The 26,800-nt window shown below is 36.0% G+C and overlaps 1 protein-coding gene across 6 annotated transcripts in view; it reads left to right on the forward strand.

The window, feature by feature from the left end:
• The first annotated feature begins 2,714 nt into the window (after positions 1-2,714).
• The window catches only part of LOC138323008 (TNFAIP3-interacting protein 1-like), a 56,021-nt gene continuing 31,935 nt past the window's right edge, over positions 2,715-26,800 (forward strand). For 2 of the 6 annotated variants that reach the window (XM_069267314.1, XM_069267319.1), the window contains exons 1-4: positions 2,715-2,885; positions 5,106-5,134; positions 5,549-5,581; positions 25,059-25,158. The gene's annotated coding sequence lies outside the window, so the exon portion shown is untranslated. The remainder of the gene's footprint in view (positions 2,886-5,105; positions 5,135-5,548; positions 5,582-25,058; positions 25,159-26,800) is intronic. The other 4 variants (XM_069267315.1, XM_069267320.1, XM_069267313.1 and 1 more) reach the window with 2 other exon arrangements.

Here is a 26,800-nt window from a genome sequence, read left to right on the forward strand (position 1 = left end):
CCATTTGATTCAGGAATTAGCGTAGTCGAACCCTAAACTAAAACTTACATACAAAACTTCTTTTTTCCACCTTTGCTCTTCCATATTCCGTTGAAATATTTCCATTTAGGTTTTGAAATAAGAAATCCAAGTTTGATCAACAGTTTCTTAATCGTCCACTTCTTGGGTTCATTTTCATAGGTTTGCATTTGCGACACGGGAATTCCTTCATCTGTAGTATATGGGATACCATCATGTATTTCTTTCTTTATTAGTCTAAGATTTTGTTTTTCAAAATACCCACCTACAAATAGTCCTGTGATATATGATATCCTGAATATCACAGACTTCACGGCGAATATTTTGCCTTTTCGCCGGGTATTCTCTCAGTGTGTAAAGTAAAAAATACAAGGCAGTTTACACTATAACAAATACAGATGATCGTGAACAGTGAGCAGGTTTTCTGTGTGTGTTATGATCATGCATGTGGTCACTATATCAGATTGAGAGGATTTCTGTCACCTCCGTCTGCTTAATTAAGCTGGACGATTCTTAACCACCTTGATTTGATTTGTATCGATGCAGTTTGAGTTGCGCATGGTTAATGTCTATGAATTTCAGTTCTTTGGTTACAACATTCTATGCAATCTTGTCATAGTAAAAAGGCACATGGATAAATATAATAGCATCGCTTGTTTTCTGTGTATTCCCTTATATGTTCAAGTGTTGCACCAGTACTGTAATTGTAGTCGGGGCTGAAGTTAAGGAGTTCGTTCAGTGTTGCACTTGCTACATGATTCAGTATCGGATTCCAGTCTTTCACCACTCCCACACTAAATGATTTGTTAAGACACTCTAGTCTGGAGTGCGGTTGCCGAAGCTGTTCCCCATTGCCCGGTTGTTTTTCGTCATGTCAAACATTATTTTCTGACTCATTCACATCCTCTGTATTGCATAAATTGTAGTCCTAGATGATATAATCTTTCTGGGTACTTTTTAATAGGTCTACATATTTTCGTTGGTCGCCGTTTTTACTTTTTCAATAACATTTTCGTCTTTATAACTCTCCTATCGAAGAGAAGAAAGCTTAATTATGGAATCTCCTTTTAATTAGCGTCGGCGTCGCCGTTGGCTAAGTTTTTATGGAAAAAGTACTTACATGGTAATGATCGTAGGATTTTGTTAAAGGTTATTTGAGGGGCCAGATTTGCTGTTCTCATACAGCTAGCTCTTTCTGTACAGTAGATTCCACACTGCCATAACGTAAATAAATATGGCCGAATAAGGGGCTTTGACTAACTATATATATAACCTGTTTCCGTTCTTCACACTCCCTGCAACATATTGACTGAATTTAAGGTCACGATCAAAAACTACCCCCAAATCATTCGCATGCTTATTTTGTTGCAATTCTTCTCCATTCATATTACATTTGTTCTTGGTATTTTGACGACCAATGTAGACAGCTTTGCATTATTTACCAGCATTAAATTTCACCAGCCTTCTCTTCGACTAATTTTATAGTTAGTTTAGTCGGTTACCAAGGCCATATATTTATTTTTATCGTCAAACGGTTAGAAGGTCATTGATGCAGATGATTGACTTGAGCGGCTTGACATCAGTACACATACCTTTGGTGACTCCGTTTGTGACTTTCGACCTATTACATGAATTTCCATTGACTTCCACTCGTTGTTTCCAATTTTTTAGGAATTCTTTTATCCGTTTTTCCTATGTTTTCGAATTCCATTAGGTTGAAATTTGACTAAGAGAGGCCACAGATGTTTTGTGTACATATAACAGGATATTTTTGCAAAAGAAAATCCAGATGACACCCTTTTGTAGGGCTGTGTGAAGTGGAAGTTTAGCATTGTTTCTGTTTTTGTCCTGTTACTAGAAACACAATTCAAACTTTCTTCTTTGTAACAAGTGCTCACACGCCAACACGATGTAGACCCAACCATCGGTCCGGGTAGATCTGATCTCGTGTCATCGCTTTAATTATAAGATGCACAGAATAACTGCTTGACTAGTAATATTGGAATAACTTGAACGATCGTTATAGTTATAAGATATCGCAAAGTCCACTGAAGAACACCTAAACCGTAAACACCAGTTGCAAGATGTTTAAAATAATTGCTTTAGCGACATCTCGATGTACATTTATGTTAGATTATAACTCTAGGTCAATATATTCCAAGCTATCCACTCCATTTAGAAAACAAGACGATGCATTGTATCCTGTCCGAGCTCCAGTTACAAAACATCTCAAACAATTTGAGTAAATGCTGTTGCAACATGAAGGTCTGAAGATCTGAAGCCATCGTGATTGTAGTTATCAAGTATATTGTACCACATTGTACTCTATATGTTTTAGGAATATATTACAAAATACCGCTTAAGTATTGCATTTCACGCTGTCGATGTCATTTCGCAGTACTCTATCACTTCCTTACCGAATCTTAAATCATACGAGTCTATAACTTTATAAACAATTATTACAGACCCGGGAGTCCTTGAGCAATATGCTGTAGAGTCGTGAGTTTTACATATAAGGTAAATATCCGTGCCCATGTGACTGTTATTGGACACGGCGGTATTTCGTTCAAAGCAGGTCGATGATATGCTGTAACACAAACAGATTATTGCAAAATTTCTATTTAAAGCTTACTCGCCAACCCCTGAGTTTTGTCCTATGCCAAATAAGGAACATTAATAGGGTTTCCCTTAACCACAGACCATACAAATGAAACTAGACGCCTTGCCAAATTGATTGTTTCCAGAAAGTTCATAAAATATAGTAGACCAGGAAGTACATAGTTACAAGGACTTAATAGATATACATTTCACACCGGAGAACATTTGTTGTGTAAAGGTTAATGATAATCAAAGCCAATCTGATAGAGGTAAGTGCATACCCTGTGAAAAAAACTTTTACTTGCGACTGTTGTCCAGTCACGTTTGTATTTTTCATAACACATAAATCGCTCACAGTTTATTCGGCTCCTCATTGGTAAGCCATAACCTCTTGATATAAAATTTCGTATCGTATGTTGTCGTACTTTTCCCTATGGAAATGATATAAGGGTTTTCTAGATAGAGATTCTATAAAACTACCACATTTCTTTGTCATTAATCGTTCAGTAATTTAAGTTAAATATACTCTTTATCTCATTGTAGCAGAGGCAAATCAAAGATACATATTTTTTATGTTACTGAGTGGTACTACAAGTGTCAATTAGCCCATCATACCTGATTAACGTTTATATGTCATCATTTATCAAACATCTGCCAGATTTATTTTATAATTTAGGCTGGTAGCGCACAATATTTTAGCTCTATTCTACCGCGTTTACGTTGTCATAATTCCAAAGTGTAAAAAGAGGATGGCCAACACTTTTTTGTTTTATACCGGTAGAAATGAATACGCTTTAAATACAGTATACATATATATATATATATATATATATATATATATAAAGGTATGAAATCAATATGACTGCGAGATAATACCATCACAATGTCGTGTTAATCTACAGGTAACTCCACAAGTGATGTGTGTTCTAGTTCATAACATCTATGCTGTTATTTTTGGAGTCTGTGTAATATGACCTATATATAAAGCTCAGTTTATAAAAGATAACTAATGATATGCACCAGAAGAGACCTGACTGGTTTTAAAAATATAGAACACCCAGTGATCAAGGGTTTTTATTTTACATTCTCGTATTTTTAACTTCCATTGTCAGCTCTGAAGTAATACATTGCCTGGTAGCTCAGGTTATAATTTACCTACATATGTAGTGTTCACGTAGTTATGTTAATATTATATATACTCTTGATTAAGTTGATATAAGTCAATAAGTATATTGATAGAATATCAAACATAAAAAGGCCCTTAACATCCAGCTAAATACACTCTGGAATTTCTGGGTATTTTAAACTGTGAATTAAAAAAGACAGGCTCTATTACGTGAATTTCACGTGATCCGGGACAAAAAAAAGTGAATTTCACGTGAATTTTTCCCCAAAAATTTTTGTCATGTAAATTTCACGTGAAGCGATATTGCTTTTGTAGTAATTTCAAGTCTTATATCCTCTTGTAACATGCAATGTTATCTCCGCTCTGTGCCAGCTGTGATATATCCTTCAGCAATCTTGTATACATAATATGTTTCTTGTTACACCCGGATGTTTCTGATAAGGCTTCCTACCATGTTAAGTAGTATATTTAGTAGGCTGATTAACCAGTTCTATACCCTTATTGTAAATTTGACAAGCCGGGATATCACCTACCTATAAAAGGATTGAAACATACAACATGTTCATAAGTTTTTGTTTTTTTTGTTTTTTTTTTTCATTTCGTAATACAAATGCACCATAGCTTGTATACGTGTACTTTAATGTTAATGATTTATTTTCTTTTGATTATTGTAAACTAACTTGTTTTCGGCTTAATTAAATACGCGTCTGCATGCCTAATGCCTTTTTCACGACGATTAAATTTTGCGATCTATTCTATGGATTTACTTTTATTTGCCCGCGAAATACGCAAAATGTAATCTTGTGAAACGCGAAAACTAGATGGTCTACAGAAAAGTAGATCATTGAAGTATAAAAACAGGTGTAATAGTATTAGACAGGAGATTCATTGGTAGATGGCAGCCAATGCTACCTTTTTTAGCATTTTATCAATCGAATAGAAAAACCTCAACAAAGAAAGATTTCAAATTTTGTTGAAAATGAAGAAGAAAGTGAAATAAACTAAAAGGACCGTATTTGTGTTTGCGGTCTTCATTATTTGTTATATCATGTGTAGTAAAGTACAGATACAGGATAGAATGATTTTTATTTAACGTCGCATATTGAATAACAAAAACGTTAGCCCTGTAGAGCTATTATTGCCACAAACAAAGTAAGAAAACACATATTATGTTATTATTTTTCGAAAATCTGGCGCAACAGGTCCTTTGGGCCTCTTGATATGATATCACTGTAAGTAAAAGAATTCCCGAACAGGAAGCAATGTCTAATGGATTACTTCAGAGGAAATGACTCAATTTCATAACGGAATAATTATTCTGCCAAATTTAATCAGATATCAGACCATTATGTTCTATTTGTAGATACCTGAAGTACAGTCTGACCCTGTGTGGTGAGTATAACGGAAAATGATATAATACTTAAGATATCTTTTGATTTACATTATGTTTTAAAGACTTCATTAATGACAGTTTTTTTCAAAACAAATGGATCATTTTGTAAAGCGATGACATTAAAGACATTGCAGGAATAGTCTTAATTTGACACTAGAAAATTTGTGAAACTTCTTCGTCGGAACATTAAATTATTAGATATGTATCCGGAATAAATATAGGAATTTATTGGCGCTTTAAAATGACGATGTTATCTTGATATCTATCAAACATAGCATATATTGATTATCGCGCTTATATATCATACACACGTAATGCGTTTATATGTTTTATTCATGTCGTAAATCAGTCAATTAATCTTATCAGTGATATTCCTCTTTTTATTATTGTCATACACATCCACGGAAATACAGAAAATAGGAAAGAGAAAACGTCATCAATCACAGGTAAGATGGTCCTTTCGTTTTAAAAGTATATATATTGTTTATTCAAACACATGCGAAGGTTATAGAAGGTAATTTTCTTATCTCAGTATACTAATATAGTGTACCCGGTATTATTTATTCAAACTACGAAAACTCTCTAATTTGACAGCACCATATCAGTAACCCCTAGAATATCGAGAATGGGGAAAGTAATTTTTCTGTCAATATTTAATTTGTTTGGAACAAAGACCCTTTTCTTGGTGTCTTAGTGGTCGAAATATTATTATCTACCTTGTAAAATAACTTCCTTGTGTATATTGCACACCTGAAATAAGTTACAGTACAATAATGAGCGTACCTGTACAATTGTTGTGAATCAGACTCTATATATAACTTCCTGATTCTTTATTGTGTTTTATATCAGTGATATGGTTGGTATATTTCTTTATCACAGAAACCTTGCGCTCTAGGTTTCAATGTTATCAAAGTATCTGGCAAATGTCACAAAATCTACTGTGATATTATTATTGCGCTGATTGGGTTTTCTTTATATGTCGTTAATAAAAGAATGACTTGTTCACTGTGCAAAACTAAGTGTAGATGTCTACGTTTATAACTACTAGAAAAGGTTAGCATTAAACCAACACGAACCTAGTGTTAATCTTCGTAGTCCCTTTGAATAAAAACAGGTATTTCCTAGCGACTCGCGATAATTTTGTGAACCTTACGTGTTCAATCATTACCCCCTGTAGATAGAGAAAGGGGAAATAAATTTTAACTACAGGGGTTACTATTAATGACGTTATATATACCCCTAGACTATCTTGTATCAAAATTGAAGGTATTTCAAGATTGTTATGTATGACACTAAATACATGTAGTTATGAGATAAGGGAGATAACTCCTATAGCTTTTTTTTATCAATACATCCTATGAAGGTCATATCATTGATTTAGGTTATAGAACTTTCTAGAATATAATCATGTATAAACAAATATGTTTGTAAACATGTTGATTTTAAGTAGAGATCTAGAATGATCTATTTCCAGAAAGTTATGTGTGTTTACTTGTTTACTGTTTTTAGTTAGATATTTCTAGAAGTAGAAGGTTCTCCAATATTCTTGAATTACGGTTTAGCTATATATACTCCAGCTGTCCAAGGCTAATCAGAACTGTAATGAGACCTGTAATAAGACATATCAAGAATTGTACAGCGCCATATAAGATTCTATTGGGAGAGCTATTGTGACTTTATCTGTGGATTATTACAACACTTTGTGTGGATTTATTCATATTGCCTGGAACTTTACAAATCATCTGTGGACATTCATTTTCCTCGTGGATTTTTGATTATTGTTAATTTGAAACCTGGAAGGATCAAGGATTATACCAGGACATTCGCATACAGATAAGTAACACTTTAAATCATCGTATTACTCTTGTACCACCACCAATTACTTTAGATATTGTAAACCATCTCTGTATAATATTGTATATATAATTAAATTGTGTTTTGAATTTAGCTGCTGGTTTCTCCTTTCTGTTATTCGTTAATGTAACAGAATTGGGGGCTCGTGTCCGGGATCGATATTTAATTTGTGAAATCTAACTTTGAAAAATTAATTAAGAAATTGTCAAAATTTGTGTAAAAACTTGGAGTTTACATTTGAAACCAACAGCTAGATTAACATGACTACTATGCAGGTAGAACAGTTTGTTAAAGCGCCATCCCTGGATGTTCTTTTGCAAGTTAGTAAGAAGGATTTACTGTTATTGGGTAAACATTTAGGCCTTACTATCAAAACTAATTTGAGGAAAGCTGAAATTAGGAATGTAATTATAAGATATTTTGTTGACAATGGCAAATTTGACTCTAGTGCATTAGATAGTATAGAGGAAACAGTCACTTCAGAAATCCAAATTAGACAAATGGAACTTGAACATGAAATGAAAATGAAACAAATAGAGAAAGAAATGAGAGAAAGAGAAATAGAAAAGGAGTTAAGAGAAAAAGAAATAGACAAAGAAAGAGAGTTAAGAGAAAAAGAAATTGAGAAAGAATTAAAAGAAAAAGAGAGAGATCAGATGTTAGAGCTAGAGAAGCAAAAAATTCAAGCTGAAACAGAACTTAGAATTAAAGAATTAGAACTAGCTTCTCAAGACAGTTCAAGTAATCCAACTTTTAGGGGTTTACAAGGAAACAGAGGTTTTGATGTCAGTAGAAACATTAGGTTAGTTCCTCCTTTTCAAGAGAAAGAAGTTGACAAGTATTTTCTGCATTTTGAGAAAATAGCTGACAGTATGAAATGGCCTGAAGATAAGCTTACAATGCTTCTTCAGAGTGTCTTGATTGGTAAAGCTAGAGACATTTATTCTTCTTTATCTGTAGATGAGATTTCAAATTACCAAGTAGTCAAGAAAGCTATTTTGAAAGCTTATGAGTTAGTTCCTGAGGCTTACCGCCAGAAATTTCGAAACTCGAGAAAGAGAGATGAACAAACTCATGTAGAATTTGCCAGAGAAAAGGAACAATTATTTAATAGGTGGTGTGATTCTAAAGAAATTGATGAGGATTTCGGTAATTGAGGCAATTATTGTTGATAGAGGAGTTTAAACGTTGTGTCCACACAAACATAAAAACTCATTTAGATGAGAGAAAAGTTGAAACACTTAGTGAAGCAGCTACAATGGCTGATGATTACGCTCTCACCCACAAAGGCTCATTTGTTAAAAACAGTTCTCAAGACAAAAACAGTACCACAGGTACTAGTAAATTTGGTCAGCCTAGGAACCCAACCTTTAGTGGCCCTTCCAACGACAAACCTAAATTAGGTGATAAAACTAAGTCTGCTTCTAAAACAGATGATAGGGTAGGTGTGGGGTCTCCTTCTGGTCCTGTTTGTAATTACTGCAAGAAAGTAGGGCATACTATGTCTGAATGTTATTCTCTCCAGCGTAAGGAGCAAAGGCGTAAACAGTCAGTTCCTTCTGTGTTAGCTATGTCAAAGCCTAGTTGAGATTAAGAGCTCAGAGTCTGATAGTGTCTTGGAGAAGTACTCTCCCTTCATTTCTGAAGGTTTTGTTTCACTTACTAGTGATATTACCAACTTGAAACCTGTGAAGATTTTGCGAGATACTGGGGCTTCTCATTCTTTGATATTAGATGGCGTAGTGCCTTTGTCTGAGGAGACCTCATCTGGTAGTAGTGTTTTGCTTCAAGGTGTAGAGTTAGGTTTTGTTAATGTGCCTCTCCATTGTGTTTATTTAAAGTCAGATTTGGTTACTGGGCCTGTCATCATTGGTGTTAGACCGGAACTTCCCATAGAGGGCGTGTCGCTCATTTTAGGCAATGACTTGGCTGGAGAGAAAGTTAGGGTAGATCCCTTAGTGTCCAGTATTCCAGATAAAACAGATGATGCTGAGACTATTCAACAGGAATTTCCTGGTATTTTCCCTTCTTGTGCTGTAACTCGTTCAATGAGTAAGAAGGTTTCTGATGTTGCAGTAGTTGAGGATCATTATAGTCCAGGGTTAGGTGACACTTTCTTGGCTCATGATATAGAGGATATCGAGAGCAAGTGTGATCTTTTGAGCAATCCTGTAGACTTTGATAGTGATAGAGTTGTTCCTAACAAGGGTACTTCTTTGTCTGACATGATGAGTAAATCATCTTTGTCTAGAGAGGAGCTTATAGTAGAACAGGAGAAAGATCCTGAAATCTCCTTATTGTGTAATCGGGCTTTGAGTGAGGAAGAGGCTGAGAAAGTCCCGGTTTGTTACTTCCGTCAGTCAGGTGTGTTGATGCGCAAGTGGCGCCCCCCTGATGTGTCTCCCGAGGAAGACTGGAAGGTTGTCAATCAAATAGTTGTCCCACCGAGGTATAGGCAAGATATTCTGAGTTTGTCTCATGACGTACCTATGGCAGGGCATTTAGGTGTGACCAAGACTTATAACAGGATCTTAGATCACTTCTTTTTGCCCAAGTTGAAACGGGATGTGGCTGATTTTTGTAGGTCTTGTCATACTTGTCAGGTGGTAGGGAAACCTAATCAGAAAATCCCTGTTGCACCTTTGCACCCCATTCCAGCATTTGAGGAACCATTTAGTAGAGTCATTATAGACTGTGTAGGTCCTCTACCCAAAACTAAGTCTGGGAATGAGTATCTTTTAACTATTATGTGTGCTTCCACACGCTTTCCTGAAGCCATTCCACTCAGGAATATTAAAGCCCCTAACATAGTCAAGGCTTTGGTTAAATTCTTTACATTTGTTGGTCTTCCAAAAGCTGTCCAATCGGACCAAGGTTCGAATTTCATGTCTGGTATTTTTCAACAAGTCATGTACCAGCTCCAGATCAAGCAGTATAAGTCTAGTGCTTATCATCCAGAGTCTCAGGGTGCTTTAGAACGTTTTCATCAGACATTGAAGAATATGATGAGATCTTATTGTTTTAAAAACAAAAGAGATTGGGACGAAGGTATACACATGTTGTTGTTTGGCGTTAGAGAATCTGTACAAGAATCTCTTGGCTTCAGTCCTTTTGAACTTGTGTTTGGACATACTGTACGTGGTCCTTTGAAAATTTTGAAAGACAAAATTTTGGACGAAGATTCTAAAGTGAATCTCTTAGAGTATGTGTCTAACTTTAAGCAAAGGTTGACAAGGGCATGTGAACTGGCAAAAGAAAATTTGGCCGTTACTCAAACCAAAATGAAAACATGGTATGATAAAGATGCCCGTGCAAGAAGTTTTGATCCAGGTGACAAAATTTTGGCTCTATTACCAATACCGGGTCAGCCTTTGCAAGCTAGATATTTTGGACCTTATGTTGTTGAGAAAAAGGTCGATGATGTTAACTACATTGTACAAACTCCAGGGAGGCGCAAGAAAACTCAATTATGTCATGTTAATATGCTTAAAAAATATGTAGATAGAGAAGAGAGCAAGACCTCTCAACCTATTGCTACTTTGGCCTCTGTACCATCACAAAGTGAAAGTACAGCTGATATTTGTAAATTAGACTTAGATGGTGGTGTACAAGATGTAGGTTTAGACTGTGGTGTTAAGTTACGGAATTCAGATGTGCTCGCGAACTTGGACAAGAAACTGTGTCATCTATCAGAAAAGGAACGCAATGAACTGAAAGATTTGATACTTGAGTTTAAACATTTGTTTCCGGATACACCAGGCAAAACAGATGCTATCTATCATGACGTGGATGTAGGCGATGCGCCACCTGTCAAGCAACATCCTTACCGTGTCAATCCTTTGAAAGAAGAACACTTAAAGAAAGAAATTCAATACATGTTGGACAATGATATTATTGAACCAAGCAAAAGTGAATGGAGCTCTCCATGTGTTCTGGTGCCAAAGCCAGACAAGACATACCGGTTCTGTACTGACTTCAGAAAAGTAAACTCTGTCAGTAAAACAGACTCTTATCCAATTCCAAGGATTGACTCGTGTATTGACAAAGTTGGCAAAGCCAAGTACGTAAGCAAGTTTGACCTGTTGAAAGGATATTGGCAGGTGCCATTAACAGAAAGAGCTAAAGAAGTGTCGGCATTTGTAACCTCGCAAGGTTTGTACCAGTACAAAGTTATGCCGTTTGGTATGAAGAAATGCCCCGGCAACATTTCAACGTCTTCTTAACAGCGTGATATCAGACCTGGAAGGCTGTGATGGATACATTGATGACGTCATCAACTACCACGACACGTGGGAAGACCATCTACGCGGGATTCGTGAATTCTTCGAAAGACTCACTACCATGAAATTGACTGTAAACTTATTGAAATGTGAATTTTGTCATGCAACTGTTGAATTTTTAGGCCATATTGTAGGACAGGGGCAGGTTAAAACCTGTTCAGGCCAAAGTAGAATCAATTATAGATTTTCCAGCTCCTGGAGGCAAGAGAGAGCTGATGAGGTTTCTTGGTATGGCTGGATACTACAGAAAATTTTGTCAAAATTTCTCTGTTATAGCAGCTCCACTTACTGCTTTGTTAAAGAAAAATGTCAAATTTGTTTGGTCAGACGAATGTAAGTCTGCATTTGAGAAATTGAAAGCCATACTATCAAACTCACCAGTTCTGACTGCTCCAGATTTTAATAAACAGTTTAAACTGTTTGTTGACGCCAGTGATGTAGGTGTTGGTGCTGTTTTGATGCAAGAAGGTACTGAACAAATTGACCATCCAATTTGTTATTTCTCGAAAAAGTTTGACAAACACCAGAGAAATTATTCCACCATTGAGAAAGAATGTTTAGCGTTGATTTTGGCCTTGAACCAATTTGATGTGTATCTCTGCACTACAGTTGTGCCTGTGTTGGTCTTCACCGACCACAACCCTTTGACATTCATTTGGGGAAATGAAAAACAAAAACCAAAGAATTCTCAGGTGGAGTTTGACTTTGCAAGAATACAATCTTGACATCAAACATATCAAAGGGAAAGACAATATTCTAGCAGATGCTTTATCAAGGATTTAAATATGACTTAATATTTGAAGAAAGTTTCCTTTTCAAGAAAACTTTCTTTTCTTTAAGGAGGGGTGTGTTATGTATGACACTAAATACATGTAGTTATGAGATAAGGGAGATAACTCCTATAGCTTTTTTTATCAATACATCCTATGAAGGTCATATCATTGATTTAGGTTATAGAACTTTCTAGAATATAATCATGTATAAACAAATATGTTTGTAAACATGTTGATTTTAAGTAGAGATCTAGAATGATCTATTTCCAGAAAGTTATGTGTGTTTACTTGTTTACTGTTTTTAGTTAGATATTTCTAGAAGTAGAAGGTTCTCCAATATTCTTGAATTACGGTTTAGCTATATATACTCCAGCTGTCCAAGGCTAATCAGAACTGTAATGAGACCTGTAATAAGACATATCAAGAATTGTACAGCGCCATATAAGATTCTATTGGGAGAGCTATTGTGACTTTATCTGTGGATTATTACAACACTTTGTGTGGATTTATTCATATTGCCTGGAACTTTACAAATCATCTGTGGACATTCATTTTCCTCGTGGATTTTTGATTATTGTTAATTTGAAACCTGGAAGAATCAAGGATTATACCAGGACATTCGCATACAGATAAGTAACACTTTAAATCATCGTATTACTCTTGTACCACCACCAATTACTTTAGATATTGTAAACCATCTCTGTATAATATTGTATATATAATTAAATTGTGTTTTGAATTTAGCTGCTGGTTTCTCCTTTCTGTTATTCGTTAATGTAACAGAATTGGGGGCTCGTGTCCGAGATCGATATTTAATTTGTGAAATCTAACTTTGAAAAATTAATTTAGAAATTGTCAAAATTTGTGTTTGTGTTTAAACTTGGAGTTTACATTTGAAACCAACAGCTAGATTAACATGACTACTATGCAGGTAGAACAGTTTGTTAAAGCGCCATCCCTGGATGTTCTTTTGCAAGTTAGTAAGAAGGATTTACTGTTATTGGGTAAACATTTAGGCCTTACTATCAAAACTAATTTGAGGAAAGCTGAAATTAGGAATGTAATTATAAGATATTTTGTTGACAATGGCAAATTTGACTCTAGTGCATTAGATAGTATAGAGGAAACAGTCACTTCAGAAATCCAAATTAGACAAATGGAACTTGAACATGAAATGAAAATGAAACAAATAGAGAAAGAAATGAGAGAAAGAGAAATAGAAAAGGAGTTAAGAGAAAAAGAAATAGACAAAGAAAGAGAGTTAAGAGAAAAAGAAATTGAGAAAGAATTAAAAGAAAAAGAGAGAGATCAGATGTTAGAGCTAGAGAAGCAAAAAATTCAAGCTGAAACAGAACTTAGAATTAAAGAATTAGAACTAGCTTCTCAAGACAGTTCAAGTAATCCAACTTTTAGGGGTTTACAAGGAAACAGAGGTTTTGATGTCAGTAGAAACATTAGGTTAGTTCCTCCTTTTCAAGAGAAAGAAGTTGACAAGTATTTTCTGCATTTTGAGAAAATAGCTGACAGTATGAAATGGCCTGAAGATAAGCTTACAATGCTTCTTCAGAGTGTCTTGATTGGTAAAGCTAGAGACATTTATTCTTCTTTATCTGTAGATGAGATTTCAAATTACCAAGTAGTCAAGAAAGCTATTTTGAAAGCTTATGAGTTAGTTCCTGAGGCTTACCGCCAGAAATTTCGAAACTCGAGAAAGAGAGATGAACAAACTCATGTAGAATTTGCCAGAGAAAAAGAACAATTATTTAATAGGTGGTGTGATTCTAAAGAAATTGATGAGGATTTCGGTAAATTGAGGCAATTATTGTTGATAGAGGAGTTTAAACGTTGTGTCCACACAAACATAAAAACTCATTTAGATGAGAGAAAAGTTGAAACACTTAGTGAAGCAGCTACAATGGCTGATGATTACGCTCTCACCCACAAAGGCTCATTTGTTAAAAACAGTTCTCAAGACAAAAACAGTACCACAGGTACTAGTAAATTTGGTCAGCCTAGGAACCCAACCTTTAGTGGCCCTTCCAACGACAAACCTAAATTAGGTGATAAAACTAAGTCTGCTTCTAAAACAGATGATAGGGTAGGTGTGGGGTCTCCTTCTGGTCCTGTTTGTAATTACTGCAAGAAAGTAGGACATGTTATGTCTGAATGTTATTCTCTCCAGCGTAAGGAGCAAAGGCGTAAACAGTCAGTTCCTTCTGTGTTAGCTATGTCAAAGCCTAGTCAGAAACTTAGTGATATTGTGGAAGATTCTAAAGTGTCTGTTGAGATTAAGAGCTCAGAGTCTGATAGTGTCTTGGAGAAGTACTCTCCCTTCATTTTCTGAAGGTTTTGTTTCACTTACTAGTGATATTACCAACTTGAAACCTGTGAAGATTTTGCGAGATACTGGGGCTTCTCATTCTTTGATATTAGATGGCGTAGTGCCTTTGTCTGAGGAGACCTCATCTGGTAGTAGTGTTTTGCTTCAAGGTGTAGAGTTAGGTTTTGTTAATGTGCCTCTCCATTGTGTTTATTTAAAGTCAGATTTGGTTACTGGGCCTGTCACCATTGGTGTTAGACCGGAACTTCCCATAGAGGGCGTGTCGCTCATTTTAGGCAATGACTTGGCTGGAGAGAAAGTTAGGGTAGATCCCTTAGTGTCCAGTATTCCAGATAAAACAGATGATGCTGAGACTATTCAACAGGAATTTCCTGGTATTTTCTCTTCTTGTGCTGTAACTCGTTCAATGAGTAAGAAGGTTTCTGATGTTGCAGTAGTTGAGGATCATTATAGTCCAGGGTTAGGTGACACTTTCTTGGCTCATGATATAGAGGATGTCGGGAGCAAGTGTGATCTTTTGAGCAATCCTGTAGACTTTGATAGTGATAGAGTTGTTCCTAACAAGGGTACTTCTTTGTCTGACATGATGAGTAAATCATCTTTGTCTAGAAAGGAGCTTATAGTAGAACAGGAAAAAGATCCTGAAATCTCCTTATTGTGTAATCGGGCTTTGAGTGAGGAAGAGGCTGAGAAAGTCCCGGTTTGTTACTTCCGTCAGTCAGGTGTGTTGATGCGCAAGTGGCGCCCCCCTGATGTGTCTCCCGAGGAAGACTGGAAGGTTGTCAATCAAATAGTTGTCCCACCGAGGTATAGGCAAGATATTCTGAGTTTGTCTCATGACGTACCTATGGCAGGGCATTTAGGTGTGACCAAGACTTATAACAGGATCTTAGATCACTTCTTTTGGCCCAAGTTGAAACGGGATGTGGCTGATTTTTGTAGGTCTTGTCATACTTGTCAGGTGGTAGGGAAACCTAATCAGAAAATCCCTGTTGCACCTTTGCACCCCATTCCAGCATTTGAGGAACCATTTAGTAGAGTCATTATAGACTGTGTAGGTCCTCTACCCAAAACTAAGTCTGGGAATGAGTATCTTTTAACTATTATGTGTGCTTCCACACGCTTTCCTGAAGCCATTCCACTCAGGAATATTAAAGCCCCTAACATAGTCAAGGCTTTGGTTAAATTCTTTACATTGGTTGGTCTTCCAAAAGCTGTCCAATCGGACCAAGGTTCGAATTTCATGTCTGGTATTTTTCAACAAGTCATGTACCAGCTCCAGATCAAGCAGTATAAGTCTAGTGCTTATCATCCAGAGTCTCAGGGTGCTTTAGAACGTTTTCATCAGACATTGAAGAATATGATGAGATCTTATTGTTTAAAAAACAAAAGAGATTGGGACGAAGGTATACACATGTTGTTGTTTGGCGTTAGAGAATCTGTACAAGAATCTCTTGGCTTCAGTCCTTTTGAACTTGTGTTTGGACATACTGTACGTGGTCCTTTGAAAATTTTGAAAGACAAAATTTTGGACGAAGATTCTAAAGTGAATCTCTTAGAGTATGTGTCTAACTTTAAGCAAAGGTTGACAAGGGCATGTGAACTGGCAAAAGAAAATTTGGCCGTTACTCAAACCAAAATGAAAACATGGTATGATAAAGATGCCCGTGCAAGAAGTTTTGATCCAGGTGACAAAATTTTGGCTCTATTACCAATACCGGGTCAGCCTTTGCAAGCTAGATATTTTGGACCTTATGTTGTTGAGAAAAAGGTCGATGATGTTAACTACATTGTACAAACTCCAGGGAGGCGCAAGAAAACTCAATTATGTCATGTTAATATGCTTAAAAAATATGTAGATAGAGAAGAGAGCAAGACCTCTCAACCTATTGCTACTTTGGCCTCTGTACCATCACAAAGTGAAAGTACAGCTGATATTTGTAAATTAGACTTAGATGGTGGTGTACAAGATGTAGGTTTAGACTGTGGTGTTAAGTTACGGAATTCAGATGTGCTCGCGAACTTGGACAAGAAACTGTGTCATCTATCAGAAAAGGAACGCAATGAACTGAAAGATTTGATACTTGAGTTTAAACATTTGTTTCCGGATACACCAGGCAAAACAGATGCTATCTATCATGACGTGGATGTAGGCGATGCGCCACCTGTCAAGCAACATCCTTACCGTGTCAATCCTTTGAAAGAAGAACACTTAAAGAAAGAAATTCAATACATGTTGGACAATGATATTATTGAACCAAGCAAAAGTGAATGGAGCTCTCCATGTGTTCTGGTGCCAAAGCCAGACAAGACATACCGGTTCTGTACTGACTTCAGAAAAGTAAACTCTGTCAGTAAAACAGACTCTTATCCAATTCCAAGGATTGACTCGTGTATTGACAAAGTTGGCAAAGCCAAGTACGTAAGCAAGTTTGACCTGTTGAAAGGATATTGGCAGGTGCCATTAACAGAAAGAGCTAAAGAAGTGTCGGCATTTGTAACCTCGCAAGGTTTGTACCAGTACAAAGTTATGCCGTTTGGTATGAAGAATGCCCCGGCAACATTTCAACGTCTTCTTAACAGCGTGATATCAGACCTGGAAGGCTGCGATGGATACATTGATGACGTCATCAACTACCACGACACGTGGGAAGACCATCTACGCGGGATTCGTGAATTCTTCGAAAGACTCACTACCATGAAATTGACTGTAAACTTATTGAAATGTGAATTTTGTCATGCAACTGTTGAATTTTTAGGCCATGTTGTAGGACAGGGGCAGGTTAAACCTGTTCAGGCCAAAGTAGAATCAATTATAGATTTTCCAGCTCCTGGAGGCAAGAGAGAGCTGATGAGGTTTCTTGGTATGGCTGAATACTGCAGAAAATTTTGTCAAAATTTCTCTGTTATAGCAGCTCCACTTACTGCTTTGTTAAAGAAAAATGTCAAATTTGTTTGGTCAGACGAATGTAAGTCTGCATTTGAGAAATTGAAAGCCATACTATCAAACTCACCAGTTCTGACTGCTCCAGATTTTAATAAACAGTTTAAACTGTTTGTTGACGCCAGTGATGTAGGTGTTGGTGCTGTTTTGATGCAAGAAGGTACTGAACAAATTGACCATCCAATTTGTTATTTCTCGAAAAAGTTTGACAAACACCAGAGAAATTATTCCACCATTGAGAAAGAATGTTTAGCGTTGATTTTGGCCTTGAACCAATTTGATGTGTATCTCTGCACTACAGTTGTGCCTGTGTTGGTCTTCACCGACCACAACCCTTTGACATTCATTGGGGAAAATGAAAAACAAAAACCAAAGAATTCTCAGGTGGAGTTTGACTTTGCAAGAATACAATCTTGACATCAAACATATCAAAGGGAAAGACAATATTCTAGCAGATGCTTTATCAAGGATTTAAATATGACTTAATATTTGAAGAAAGTTTCCTTTTCAAGAAAACTTTCTTTTCTTTAAGGAGGGGTGTGTTATGTATGACACTAAATACATGTAGTTATGAGATAAGGGAGATAACTCCTATAGCTTTTTTTATCAATACATCCTATGAAGGTCATATCATTGATTTAGGTTATAGAACTTTCTAGAATATAATCATGTATAAACAAATATGTTTGTAAACATGTTGATTTTAAGTAGAGATCTAGAATGATCTATTTCCAGAAAGTTATGTGTGTTTACTTGTTTACTGTTTTTAGTTAGATATTTCTAGAAGTAGAAGGTTCTCCAATATTCTTGAATTACGGTTTAGCTATATATACTCCAGCTGTCCAAGGCTAATCAGAACTGTAATGAGACCTGTAATAAGACATATCAAGAATTGTACAGCGCCATATAAGATTCTATTGGGAGAGCTATTGTGACTTTATCTGTGGATTATTACAACACTTTGTGTGGATTTATTCATATTGCCTGGAACTTTACAAATCATCTGTGGACATTCATTTTCCTCGTGGATTTGTGATTATTGTTAATTTGAAACCTGGAAGGATCAAGGATTATACCAGGACATTCGCATACAGATAAGTAACACTTTAAATCATCGTACTACTCTTGTACCACCACCAATTACTTTAGATATTGTAAACCATCTCTGTATAATATTGTATATATAATTAAATTGTGTTTTGAATTTAGCTGCTGGTTTCTCCTTTCTGTTATTCGTTAATGTAACAGAATTGGGGGCTCGTGTCCGAGATCGATATTTAATTTGTGAAATCTAACTTTGAAAAATTAATTTAGAAATTGTCAAAATTTGTGTTTAAACTTGGAGTTTACATTTGAAACCAACAGCTAGATAAACATGACTACTATGCAGGTAGAACAGTTTGTTAAAGCGCCATCCCTGGAAGTTCTTTTGCAAGTTAGTAAGAAGGATTTACTGTTATTGGGTAAACATTTAGGCCTTACTATCAAAACTAATTTGAAGGAAAGCTGAAATTAGGAATGTAATTATAAGATATTTTGTTGACAATGGCAAATTTGACTCTAGTGCATTAGATAGTATAGAGGAAACAGTCACTTCAGAAATCCAAATTAGACAAATGGAACTTGAACATGAAATGAAAATGAAACAAATAGAGAAAGAAATGAGAGAAAGAGAAATAGAAAAGGAGTTAAGAGAAAAAGAAATAGACAAAGAAAGAGAGTTAAGAGAAAAAGAAATTGAGAAAGAATTAAAAGAAAAAGAGAGAGATCAGATGTTAGAGCTAGAGAAGCAAAAAATTCAAGCTGAAACAGAACTTAGAATTAAAGAATTAGAACTAGCTTCTCAAGACAGTTCAAGTAATCCAACTTTTAGGGGTTTACAAGGAAACAGAGGTTTTGATGTCAGTAGAAACATTAGGTTAGTTCCTCCTTTTCAAGAGAAAGAAGTTGACAAGTATTTTCTGCATTTTGAGAAAATAGCTGACAGTATGAAATGGCCTGAAGATAAGCTTACAATGCTTCTTCAGAGTGTCTTGATTGGTAAAGCTAGAGACATTTATTCTTCTTTATCTGTAGATGAGATTTCAAATTACCAAGTAGTCAAGAAAGCTATTTTGAAAGCTTATGAGTTTAGTTCCTGAGGCTTACCGCCAGAAATTTCGAAACTCGAGAAAGAGAGATGAACAAACTCATGTAGAATTTGCCAGAGAAAAAGAACAATTATTTAATAGGTGGTGTGATTCTAAAGAAATTGATGAGGATTTCGGTAAATTGAGGCAATTATTGTTGATAGAGGAGTTTAAACGTTGTGTCCACACAAACATAAAAACTCATTTAGATGAGAGAAAAGTTGAAACACTTAGTGAAGCAGCTACAATGGCTGATGATTACGCTCTCACCCACAAAGGCTCATTTGTTAAAAACAGTTCTCAAGACAAAAACAGTACCACAGGTACTAGTAAATTTGGTCAGCCTAGGAACCCAACCTTTAGTGGCCCTTCCAACGACAAACCTAAATTAGGTGATAAAACTAAGTCTGCTTCTAAAACAGATGATAGGGTAGGTGTGGGGTCTCCTTCTGGTCCTGTTTGTAATTACTGCAAGAAAGTAGGACATGTTATGTCTGAATGTTATTCTCTCCAGCGTAAGGAGCAAAGGCGTAAACAGTCAGTTCCTTCTGTGGAAGATTCTAAAGTGTCTGTTGAGATTAAGAGCTCAGAGTCTGATAGTGTCTTGGAGAAGTACTCTCCCTTCATTTCTGAAGGTTTTGTTTCACTTACTAGTGATATTACCAACTTGAAACCTGTGAAGATTTTGCGAGATACTGGGGCTTCTCATTCTTTGATATTAGATGGCGTAGTGCCTTTGTCTGAGGAGACCTCATCTGGTAGTAGTGTTTTGCTTCAAGGTGTAGAGTTAGGTTTTGTTAATGTGCCTCTCCATTGTGTTTATTTAAAGTCAGATTTGGTTACTGGGCCTGTCATCATTGGTGTTAGACCGGAACTTCCCATAGAGAGGGCGTGTCGCTCATTTTAGGCAATGACTTGGCTGGAGAGAAAGTTAGGGTAGATCCCTTAGTGTCCAGTATTCCAGATAAAACAGATGATGCTGAGACTATTCAACAGGAATTTCCTGGTATTTTCCCTTCTTGTGCTGTAACTCGTTCAATGAGTAAGAAGGTTTCTGATGTTGCAGTAGTTGAGGATCATTATAGTCCAGGGTTAGGTGACACTTTCTTGGCTCATGATATAGAGGATATCGGGAGCAAGTGTGATCTTTTGAGCAATCCTGTAGACTTTGATAGTGATAGAGTTGTTCCTAACAAGGGTACTTCTTTGTCTGACATGATGAGTAAATCATCTTTGTCTAGAAAGGAGCTTATAGTAGAACAGGAAAAAGATCCTGAAATCTCCTTATTGTGTAATCGGGCTTTGAGTGAGGAAGATGCTGAGAAAGTCCCGGTTTGTTACTTCCGTCAGTCAGGTGTGTTGATGCGCAAGTGGCGCCCCCCTGATGTGTCTCCCGAGGAAGACTGGAAGGTTGTCAATCAAATAGTTGTCCCACAGAGGTATAGGCAAGATATTCTGAGTTTGTCTCATGACGTACCTATGGCAGGGCATTTAGGTGTGACCAAGACTTATAACAGGATCTTAGATCACTTCTTTTGGCCCAAGTTGAAACGGGGATGTGGCTGATTTTTGTAGGTCTTGTCATACTTGTCAGGTGGTAGGGAAACCTAATCAGAAAATCCCTGTTGCACCTTTGCACCCCATTCCAGCATTTGAGGAACCATTTAGTAGAGTCATTATAGACTGTGTAGGTCCTCTACCCAAAACTAAGTCTGGGAATGAGTATCTTTTAACTATTATCTGTGCTTCCACACGCTTTCCTGAAGCCATTCCACTCAGGAATATTAAAGCCCCTAACATAGTCAAGGCTTTGGTTAAATTCTTTACATTTGTTGGTCTTCCAAAAGCTGTCCAATCGGACCAAGGTTCGAATTTCATGTCTGGTATTTTTCAACAAGTCATGTACCAGCTCCAGATCAAGCAGTATAAGTCTAGTGCTTATCATCCAGAGTCTCAGGGTGCTTTAGAACGTTTTCATCAGACATTGAAGAATATGATGAGATCTTATTGTTTTAAAAACAAAAGAGATTGGGACGAAGGTATACACATGTTGTTGTTTGGCGTTAGAGAATCTGTACAAGAATCTCTTGGCTTCAGTCCTTTTGAACTTGTGTTTGGACATACTGTACGTGGTCCTTTGAAAATTTTGAAAGACAAAATTTTGGACGAAGATTCTAAAGTGAATCTCTTAGAGTATGTGTCTAACTTTAAGCAAAGGTTGACAAGGGCATGTGAACTGGCAAAAGAAAATTTGGCCGTTACTCAAACCAAAATGAAAACATGGTATGATAAAGATGCCCGTGCAAGAAGTTTTGATCCAGGTGACAAAATTTTGGCTCTATTACCAATACCGGGTCAGCCTTTGCAAGCTAGATATTTTGGACCTTATGTTGTTGAGAAAAAGGTCGATGATGTTAACTACATTGTACAAACTCCAGGGAGGCGCAAGAAAACTCAATTATGTCATGTTAATATGCTTAAAAAATATGTAGATAGAGAAGAGAGCAAGACCTCTCAACCTATTGCTACTTTGGCCTCTGTACCATCACAAAGTGAAAGTACAGCTGATATTTGTAAATTAGACTTAGATGGTGGTGTACAAGATGTAGGTTTAGACTGTGGTGTTAAGTTACGGAATTCAGATGTGCTCGCGAACTTGGACAAGAAACTGTGTCATCTATCAGAAAAGGAACGCAATGAACTGAAAGATTTGATACTTGAGTTTAAACATTTGTTTCCGGATACACCAGGCAAAACAGATGCTATCTATCATGACGTGGATGTAGGCGATGCGCCACCTGTCAAGCAACATCCTTACCGTGTCAATCCTTTGAAAGAAGAACACTTAAAGAAAGAAATTCAATACATGTTGGACAATGATATTATTGAACCAAGCAAAAGTGAATGGAGCTCTCCATGTGTTCTGGTGCCAAAGCCAGACAAGACATACCGGTTCTGTACTGACTTCAGAAAAGTAAACTCTGTCAGTAAAACAGACTCTTATCCAATTCCAAGGATTGACTCGTGTATTGACAAAGTTGGCAAAGCCAAGTACGTAAGCAAGTTTGACCTGTTGAAAGGATATTGGCAGGTGCCATTAACAGAAAGAGCTAAAGAAGTGTCGGCATTTGTAACCTCGCAAGGTTTGTACCAGTACAAAGTTATGCCGTTTGGTATGAAGAATGCCCCGGCAACATTTCAACGTCTTCTTAACAGCGTATCAGACCTGGAAGGCTGCGATGGATACATTGATGACGTCATCAACTACCACGACACGTGGGAAGACCATCTACGCGGGATTCGTGAATTCTTCGAAAGACTCACTACCATGAAATTGACTGCAAACTTATTGAAATGTGAATTTTGTCATGCAACTGTTGAATTTTTAGGCCATATTGTAGGACAGGGGCAGGTTAAACCTGTTCAGGCCAAAGTAGAATCAATTATAGATTTTCCAGCTCCTGGAGGCAAGAGAGAGCTGATGAGGTTTCTTGGTATGGCTGGATACTACAGAAAATTTTGTCAAAATTTCTCTGTTATAGCAGCTCCACTTACTGCTTTGTTAAAGAAAAATGTCAAATTTGTTTGGTCAGACGAATGTAAGTCAGCATTTGAGAAATTGAAAGCCATACTATCAAACTCACCAGTTCTGACTGCTCCAGATTTTAATAAACAGTTTAAACTGTTTGTTGACGCCAGTGATGTAGGTGTTGGTGCTGTTTTGATGCAAGAAGGTACTGAACAAATTGACCATCCAATTTGTTATTTCTCGAAAAAGTTTGACAAACACCAGAGAAATTATTCCACCATTGAGAAAGAATGTTTAGCGTTGATTTTGGCCTTGAACCAATTTGATGTGTATCTCTGCACTACAGTTGTGCCTGTGTTGGTCTTCACCGACCACAACCCTTTGACATTCATTTGGGGAAATGAAAAACAAAAACCAAAGAATTCTCAGGTGGAGTTTGACTTTGCAAGAATACAATCTTGACATCAAACATATCAAAGGGAAAGACAATATTCTAGCAGATGCTTTATCAAGGATTTAAATATGACTTAATATTTGAAGAAAGTTTCCTTTTCAAGAAAACTTTCTTTTCTTTAAGGAGGGGTGTGTTATGTATGACACTAAATACATGTAGTTATGAGATAAGGGAGATAACTCCTATAGCTTTTTTTATCAATACATCCTATGAAGGTCATATCATTGATTTAGGTTATAGAACTTTCTAGAATATAATCATGTATAAACAAATATGTTTGTAAACATGTTGATTTTAAGTAGAGATCTAGAATGATCTATTTCCAGAAAGTTATGTGTGTTTACTTGTTTACTGTTTTTAGTTAGATATTTCTAGAAGTAGAAGGTTCTCCAATATTCTTGAATTACGGTTTAGCTATATATACTCCAGCTGTCCAAGGCTAATCAGAACTGTAATGAGACCTGTAATAAGACATATCAAGAATTGTACAGCGCCATATAAGATTCTATTGGGAGAGCTATTGTGACTTTATCTGTGGATTATTACAACACTTTGTGTGGATTTATTCATATTGCCTGGAACTTTACAAATCATCTGTGGACATTCATTTTCCTCGTGGATTTTTGATTATTGTTAATTTGAAACCTGGAAGGATCAAGGATTATACCAGGACATTCGCATACAGATAAGTAACACTTTAAATCATCGTATTACTCTTGTACCACCACCAATTACTTTAGATATTGTAAACCATCTCTGTATAATATTGTATATATAATTAAATTGTGTTTTGAATTTAGCTGCTGGTTTCTCCTTTCTGTTATTCGTTAATGTAACAATAATAAATCTGACCAATCACAGGCCTGAAGACTACAGAGAGAGCGACGCCCAACTTCAAATCCACACAGACAACCACATTGCACTATTATATGATTCTTTTTATGTATGTTAAACGACTAAATTACTTGTTCTTTTGCCTCCAGTTCACTGTGATACACAGTCCAGAGGTAGATATAACGACAGTAATAGTAACCCATGGAGTATTGAGGATGCCGAACGTGTTATCCATTGCTAGAAATAATTCAATTTTGTTTTTAACATTTGGATTGGCATAAAAAATCCTTTACCATTCCATTAATTAAGAAAAATGATGTGTTGTCGGTAACGTCGCTTCTTATTGACAGTTACAACGGCGTAATGATTTCATAGAACAAAAAGTCTCTGACTAAATGTGGAATTTTGAAGAGATATGCATAGTAGATTGAATTATAAGAAATAACTTGAATCGATTTTTCATGTTATGACCTTTTAACGCAAAAAAATATGAGTGCAATCTCATTATAAATGGCGCCGCTTCGCAGTTTATCATTAAATATAGTCATCTGTTTAGAATCTGATAACGTCCCAATACAATAACTTTTCTACAAATAGATTATTTCCAAATAATTAATTGAATAATCTAATTAAATTAATTAGCTTATCGTTGATTGCGATTAGCTAATTAGCTTGTCGTTGATTGCGCTAACGTCATCCGATTTTTTAAAACTTTTTTTACAAAGCTTTATTTTTTTACACTACCATGAAAGATATTTTATAATTTTGCAATGAATTTGCTTTAGAAAAACAGATCCTTTAACTCACATTTATCATTTCTGAGGAGATGGCTGTAGCGGGAAATCAGTGGTAACTTGAGCAGACGGTATCTTCCCTGACGGAAAGGTAAGGCGTCATAAGTACTTTACTGCTGTATTGTACCCTAACGGTAAGTTTTATATAAGAATTATTACTGATGTATTAAATTCAAAAAATAAAAGTTAAAGCCAGAAAAGGTGCTTAATTAAGGGATAGAGGAAGTATAAGTTGCTGTTTTGAGTTGATATAAGAGGCTTATTAAGTTTAACTAATGTACATGTAATTGTTTTTCAAAGAAAAAAAATCATTCGATGTGTTTCGAAAACATTCACACATACCCAATATGGTTTTATTATATCATGGATATCGCCAAAACGACAAAATTCATTTAAACAAGCTTACAGTAAGTGTTGCAAGCAACACACGTCCCCTGTCGTCAATTACATTCTTCTATTATATGGCCAGTTATTATTGCTTAGTTATGCTATCATTGTATGAAGTTTGAACAAATTCTGTCAAAAGTTATCGCCCGGAAACGAAAATTTGTGAAACAAACATGTTTTTAGTAACATTGACCTTTTGACCCCCAAATTCAATCCCTAGCTGTATTGTCACATATGCTACGATTGTGTCAAGCTTTTTAAAAATCCGTTGATTTTTTTCTCATGATCTTTTTTACACTTTGTACTCTTGTGATATATTTTCAATCATCATCCCGAACCGCGGATAACAATAGAATTACATTGTTATACACATTGCAGAAAAAAAACCAGAATAACATGTTAATTGCCATCGTCCATTGCAAAAATAACAGAATTACACGTACATTGCCGTCGCCCATTACAGAAAACAACAGAACTTATACATGTACATTGTTCGCCCATTACTGAAAACAGAAGAATTGCAACATCGTTATCGCACATTGCAGAAAACAACAGAATTACATGTACATTGTTATGGCACATTCCAGAAAACAACAGAATTACATGTACATTGTTATCGTCCATTGCAGAAAACAACAGAATAACATGAAATGCCGTCGCCCATTGCAAAAAACAACATACTTTATACATGTTCATTGTTCGCCCATTACAGAAAACACAGAATTGCATGTACATGTATTGCGGAAACAACAGAATTACCATTTTTATCGCAGATTACAGAAATCAACAGAATTACATGTACATTGTTATCGCACAGTAGAAAAAACGAATTACACCCTATACAGAAAACAACATAATTACTTGAACATTGTTATCGTCCATTGCAGAAAGCAACAGAATTACTTGTTCATTGTCATCGCCCATTTCAGAAAACAAAATAATTACTTGAACATTGTCATCATCCATCGCAGAAAACAACAGAATTACATGTACATTGCCGTCGCCCATTGCAGAAAACAACAGAATTGATTAATGTTCAATGTCATCGTTCTTTACAGGAAACAATAGAATATTTGTACATTGGCATCGCACATTGCAGAAAACAACAGAATTACTTTACAGTGTCATCGCACATTTCTGAAAAACAACATAATTGCTTGTATATTGTCATCACCCATTACAGAAAACAACATAATTATTTGTACATTGTCATTACCCTTTAAAAAAAAAAAAAAAAACATAATGACTTGTACATAGTGATCACCCATTACAGAAAACAACAGAATTATTTGTACATTGTCATCACCCATTACAGAAAACAACAGAACATTTGTTCATTGTCATCG

The sequence above is a fragment of the Argopecten irradians genome, chromosome 5, assembly GCF_041381155.1.
Source record: "Argopecten irradians isolate NY chromosome 5, Ai_NY, whole genome shotgun sequence".
Taxonomy (NCBI): Eukaryota; Metazoa; Mollusca; class Bivalvia; order Pectinida; family Pectinidae; genus Argopecten; species Argopecten irradians.